The sequence below is a fragment of the Impatiens glandulifera genome, chromosome 9, assembly GCF_907164915.1.
Source record: "Impatiens glandulifera chromosome 9, dImpGla2.1, whole genome shotgun sequence".
In the NCBI taxonomy this organism is placed as follows: domain Eukaryota; kingdom Viridiplantae; phylum Streptophyta; class Magnoliopsida; order Ericales; family Balsaminaceae; genus Impatiens; species Impatiens glandulifera.
Genome location: NC_061870.1, coordinates 37355353 through 37361560, shown reverse-complemented (window position 1 = coordinate 37361560; position 6208 = coordinate 37355353). Strand labels below are relative to the sequence as shown.

General features: G+C 35.3%; 2 long non-coding RNA genes across 2 annotated transcripts; both read right to left on the bottom strand.

Annotated features, from left to right (window-relative positions):
• Window positions 1-313: 313 nt before the first annotated feature.
• Window positions 314-1063, bottom strand: LOC124914649. Its single transcript, XR_007096827.1, has 3 exons — window positions 971-1063; window positions 473-625; window positions 314-402 (listed from the first exon to the last, which is right to left on the bottom strand). It is a non-coding gene; the product is annotated as an uncharacterized LOC124914649 (long non-coding RNA).
• Window positions 1064-2038: 975 nt separating this feature from the next.
• LOC124914646 lies at window positions 2039-3327 on the bottom strand. The gene is made up of 3 exons (XR_007096825.1): window positions 3246-3327; window positions 2683-2824; window positions 2039-2313 (listed from the first exon to the last, which is right to left on the bottom strand). It is a non-coding gene; the product is annotated as an uncharacterized LOC124914646 (long non-coding RNA).
• Window positions 3328-6208: the final 2881 nt, after the last annotated feature.

The window sequence follows — 6208 nt, the reverse complement described above, 5'->3', positions numbered from 1 at the left end:
AGGGGTTTACATGAGGGTCATGGCAACGGGCGTGTAGATCTTCGCTCCCATCGCATCTCACCCTTCCCTCTGACACGGTCCCGGAGCGAAGATATCTTATCTGTTTATCATCTGAATATTATATTATTTCCTGGCGTTAACAGGCGCTTCCGTTAACGGCGTCTGGTGTGAACCCGGGCCTAAACCCGGATTCCAGATTCTCCCTCCCTCCGTCTCCTGCTCTGATTGATTTATTATTAAATTAATAATGCTGCAATCTGATTGGTCCGCCACAGGGGAACACGGCAATCGGTAGCAGAAGATCTGAACTGATAGGACTCTCCAGGCAATAATTTTCTGATACAAAACAGGATGGCCCAAAAATAACATGAATGTTCCACCTGATAGAGTTGTACCATGCCCCTGTTTTATCATCAGGCTTCAGCAATTAAAACAAGTTATATTTATGTTATTAGCTTCTTGCTGCATTTACCTGTTCCATTATCATGTGGATATTGGAGATCATCACCTCTTTCAGGTTGGATTGACCAATTATTCTGGCTATAGTCATCTCCTGTATTGCTTCTAGAGAGGTCTCAAGCATCGCAAGTGCGGTTTGGTTGGCAAATAAGCAAACCATTGGAGTCTACAAAAGGAATGAATTCTTGTTACTGATCTTATACATACAATAATTTCAGATTTTTTAAAATGGTACAAATTACTTTGTCATCATTTTCCGGTTAACACAGTTAATATGTTAATATGCAGTATTTTAGAAAAGAAAAAAATAGTCAAGGATTAAGATTAAGAAGATACCGAAATTGGGAACAGATGATTTAAGAAATTAACTAAGTTAATCAAAAAATGAAGGCAAGAAGTAATTTAAGCCATTATTTAAAGTTTCAGGAAGCAAAATGAACCCGACACAATTTGAGGAAGCAAAACGAGTTTTTATGCAAGTTCATAATCAAAATGAGCTGTAAGTGTATACCTTGAATGAGAAACGTAATATGGAATCACAGTGATTCCACAGCTCGCGAAACACCAAATCACTATCCAGAAAACCGGGGGGTCTCAAGAACTGCAAAAGGTAACAAGATACTGATTTCTAAATAAACAAGAGTAAACGACAAATAAAGCATTTGTTCATTTACCAATTGGCCAATCCCATTCCTACACAACCCTATGTATGTCTAGAGTAAATATGGTAGACCAACTTCATATACTGCTTCCAATCTCTTTGTTTTATCCCAAATATTGTTCTTTCACAAATTAGTTAGTTTCTTGGCTCAAATCATAGCCCTTTTATGTATACAATGACGAACATGCTCTACATCATAAAAAATAATCTACACTTGCTACACCTCCCCGGTATAAGATAGAGGGCATTTTGTCACCAAATTGGACAAAACAAACATCACCAGAAAAGTGTGAACTCAATAATAGAAGTAAAATGGAACACTTGTTTTCAATTATTCTAGCAACTAACTACGTTTGAACGCATCTTGCATTCTTTTTAATAAAAGTTGACCTTTTTCAAAAAAATTATTTTAGCAACCAACTCTGACCACATCCATCTTACATTTCAGCTCAATTCTTAACCTCTAATAATATTCAACAAAAAATTAACCATAAATACTAAATAAAATATTTCAATTATCTGTTACGATTCATAATCATAAATGAGAGAATTAGGGAAGAACTAGAGAGAATTGGGGATGAGAGGGTATGGACTAACTTTCTATTTCATGCATGAATCCTCTACAAGTCTATCATTATCTATACATACACATCATTAATCAAGAATACCAATTGTATCTTCACTAACTTGTGTACTCTATTTACATACTAACCAATACTATTAAACACTAAGCAGAAAACTATAGGACTAAGATTATAAACTACAGCTGTTAAAGAACACTTTTCAAGATCGCCTATAATGAATTATTTTCCAATGAAATATCAACACTTTTCATATAAGACGAGTTCATGATAACAAAAGGTTATGTTTGGTGGCAATTATTCACGTTAGTAGTTAGAACACTAAACTTGCCTGTAGCTTTTGTAAATCCAAGCAGCAAGGGTCATAGCTTCAGGGGAGCCTACAGTTAGTTTCATCCCTACAACAGGGATCAACTCGGATGATCTTAGTGTACACGCAATAGTTCGCACAAAGGAAATCACCTTTCTGACATATTCTTTAGCCATTGACGCAACATTTTCCTGAAGATGGCTCTCAAATGGGAACTGAAAAACAGTAACCAACAATAATTTTGAATCGCCTGATGAGTACCATCCTCCACCTCTATCTCGAACCACATCTTTTGTGCCAATCTGCGAAACAAGCTATAATTGAATCAAGGCATGAAAATTTCACTGAATTACAAAACTTTTTTCATTTTTTCAAATTATCTAAATTGTTTTTATATCAAATGGCATATAGGTCATTAATCCGTCTAAAAATTCCACTTGGAGCTCATTATCAATTGACTTGATAAACAAATGTATAAGTTCCACATGATAGATTTAGCTTGCTATGATGAAATTAGGGATCACAAATCATATTCTGTAAATCAATAATGTGAACTTGTAACTCAATGTTTGTGAATTGTCAATAGAGGAAGGTATATGATAAAAGGAAGATTGAATAAAAATTGCTCTCCAGATTGTTTAACTAAAATTTCACAAAAGAACTTGTCAAACCTTGATACAATTAGAATCTAGTGGAAATATGCGAAACCCAGAAGATAGAAGTGCAGCATTTTCCGGAAGCTTTTGATGCAATGGGAGCAAAAATTAGTTCGGAGCAAGCTCCAATAGCTTTATCGGTCAAACCATTACACATCTGCACCATAATTGAAAAAAATAAATGAGTTTCATCCAAAATAAATAAGTCTTGTTGAGTCAAGATTGTTATTACAGGAAAGTTGAGCTTTTGGACATTCACCATTATTTCTAAAAGATTGTAAGGAAACATAGTCTCTTTATGGACATATATGGAAGCACTTGCATCCCAGTTTTCACTTAGAGATTGAGCAAAGGGTTTTAGAACCACCAATCTGTTGTATGAGAGATTCTGGGACATTATTATCTACATCCCTCTATAGCATTCATGGAGGACCTCATGACCAGGTTCACTAGGTAAAGCACACGATATTAATCAAATTTCTTTGATTCATACCTTTGTAAATAATATAATCCACAGAAGCAGTAATTTACACTCATTATGTTCAATGAGTTTTTGCTTAGCATGTAGAAGAACAAACCTGCAAAAGTGATACATCCTGAAATATGATACTGTCCTTCTGGCTCAGCCCATGAGTTTCAAATCAATCCCCGCCAACAGCTGCAATAGGAAAAAAGAATCGCAGTAATGGGAACAAATTCAGATATGAAGAAATCAGTAAATCCACAACAAACATTATACTGAGTATATACAATAAATATATTGCTGGCTGTGCATATATGATACTAGTGTTTCCACAAGCATACTTGAATCATAAATCTATTGAGTTACCAACCTTCTAGTCATAATTTAAAAATCCGTCCATTAAAATAGTTGAATAATATTGAAGAAAAGTGTATATATTATTGGATAAATCAGATAATGGATATGCCTTAAATAGGCACACAAAAGTGAAGCCTAATTAGGAGACTAATTAAGGAATGTAGAGATATTACAGAATCTCTAAATATTCTAATTGACCATATCAAATATTCTGTGTTTTTAAGGAAGGGTTGGGTATAGGTAACAAGGGATATGTATGTATGACATTCCGATAATTAGGGATAGAATCATGTTGATTAACATTTTCTACACTCTCCTTCAAGCACAGGTTGAAGGAAAATGGTTTAGGAGCAAAAGATAATGGGCTTTTTCTTCACTCCTTTGCTACAATCAAGAAAGATAAAGGACCTGCTTAGGATGAGATTTCTTTGACCTGATAGGACCTAATGTCTCTTTTTATTGGCTTTGTTTTTGTTTTTACTTTTTCTTTTCTTTCATTTGCTTGTAACTTGTGAACGCAGTTCATATTCCCGCCTTTTATAAATGTAGCAAAGGTTATCCAAATGAGTAATGAAGTCTCTAACATATGCACCAAGAATGGACAATGATTGCAGTCATAACAGACAATATATTTGCATGTTCCTATGTGCAAGAAGGTTTGGGGCACAAGATATTGTTGGCATGGGCACTTGGGTGATCCCGAAAGGTCTTGTGGAGGCCTTTGAGGATGAGTTATTTCATTTTCTTTTGATTTCTTGGGTGTTTCCTTTGGGTTTTATTGTCCATAACCTCCATCCCTGGAAGCTTTTTGGCCTATTGTTCAGAGGACTTTCTTCCCTTCCCCCATTTATTTTCCCTTGCATCGTTACTTCTATGCAACTAAGTTATATTTATGCAAGAGATCGCATTTCAAGACAATGATAATATATACAAGTTCAAACTTTTCAAAAAGTAAGAACATGCACACAGAAGGGGAAATTTGATTAAATGACCCTCAAAAGAGGGTTAATTTTAAAAATAACCTACCCCAAATATTCTTTGAAAAAATAATATTTTGCTCCTGATAAGACCAAATTGTTCTTAATAAAATTTCCCCTTCCTTTCATTTTCCCTCCCCCAACCGTTGGGCTCCCTCTTATACATCTTCTTACTCCCCCGTCTGTGATCCCGACCAGCGCCCCAACCAACGCAACAACTCCTCTGAGTGTGGACCTATACATGGGTTCGCACTAACCTTCCAAGTGTGGACCTATTAGGTTATCAAAACATTTGTCCCTAAATTTGCAGATATGACCGAGCGGGAAGAGTTCATATGCCCAAGGATATTGCTCTATAAAGCCTCCAGAAGCATCTCCGTCTAGGAGGTAGTCACTGCCCTCCTGCCCTCCTGAAGTGCAATGTTTTCACCGAGATTGATGAGTCTGAGGAGGAGAAGATGAAGTACTATGGGGGGATTTTGAAGATATGAGAGGCTACATTTATGATTAATTCCTTTTCTCCCATCTAGTTTAAAGAATTCATCATAAATGTAGACTCCATCTAATTCAAAGAATTCATCATAAATGTAGACTCCGATATCTTCAAAGTCCTCCCCACAGTACTTCCTCTTCTCCTCCTCAGACTCTGTCACGCCCCGAACCGAGTCGTGACCAGCCGCCGCATGTCATCTATCTGAAATACACTTAAAAAAATAACATGCAAGGCTAACATAATTCTTTACTAACTTTTTAATCCAAAATTTCGCCCTTCTTTCATTAACCAAAAATCCTTTCAGCTACAATATGTTCTTGCCACCTCATCAAAAGTCCAAAAATACAAGGTGACATTGCTACCATCTTAAGTATTACAAAATACATCGTTCTAACTCTCCCTTAATACACTACGCTAAGGAGAGGACTAACTTTTCTTACCAAAAGTATATCGATATCCAAGTCTTCACTGTCCAGTAGCTTTAGTTACTTGATTTGGATCCTTCTCTGAAAAGGGGACCCATTAAAATGGGTGAGCTAAACTTGCCCAGTAAGAAAATCATAATCTCATTACAGTTGGATCAAGAGACATTTAATATAAGTATAGAAAGATCAAACCTTTATAAAAAAAATATAATACGTACTGTTTATAACCAATATAACTTTTTCTATATAACTCTGGGATAGTGATAATGACTACATTATTATGATAACTCATTACCATCAACCAAGACTTTAATGTCCTGCGTTGACTCATTAACCATCAATGAAGATTTGGGGGTCCTACATTGACTCATTAGCCATCAATCAGGATCTGGGGGTCCTGCATTGACTCATTAACCATCAACCGGACGTGACTGTCACGCGTTGACTCATTACCGGTATAAACACTCGAGGCATTAATAACCATTATCAAATAAATAAGTACAAAATCCTATCCAGAGTAATAAAATCATTCTTGTATTATTCACATAATCAAATCTATACATATGTATCAGTCTTTCACAAAGTATTTAGCATAGGCTTATCAAAAATACTTTATCAACTAGTTTCGCAAATCATTTTATAAATCACATTATCAAGTCATTTTTGTCAAACGTTTTATCAAATCCTTTTATTAAACATTTTATCAAAACATTTTCATGTCAAAGTATCAACATAATCACATTTTAGTAAAATAAACTGTAAGAATGTATGATTTCTTACCTAACCCCCAATATCAAGTTATTTCCACTCTTAAGCTCTACCAACT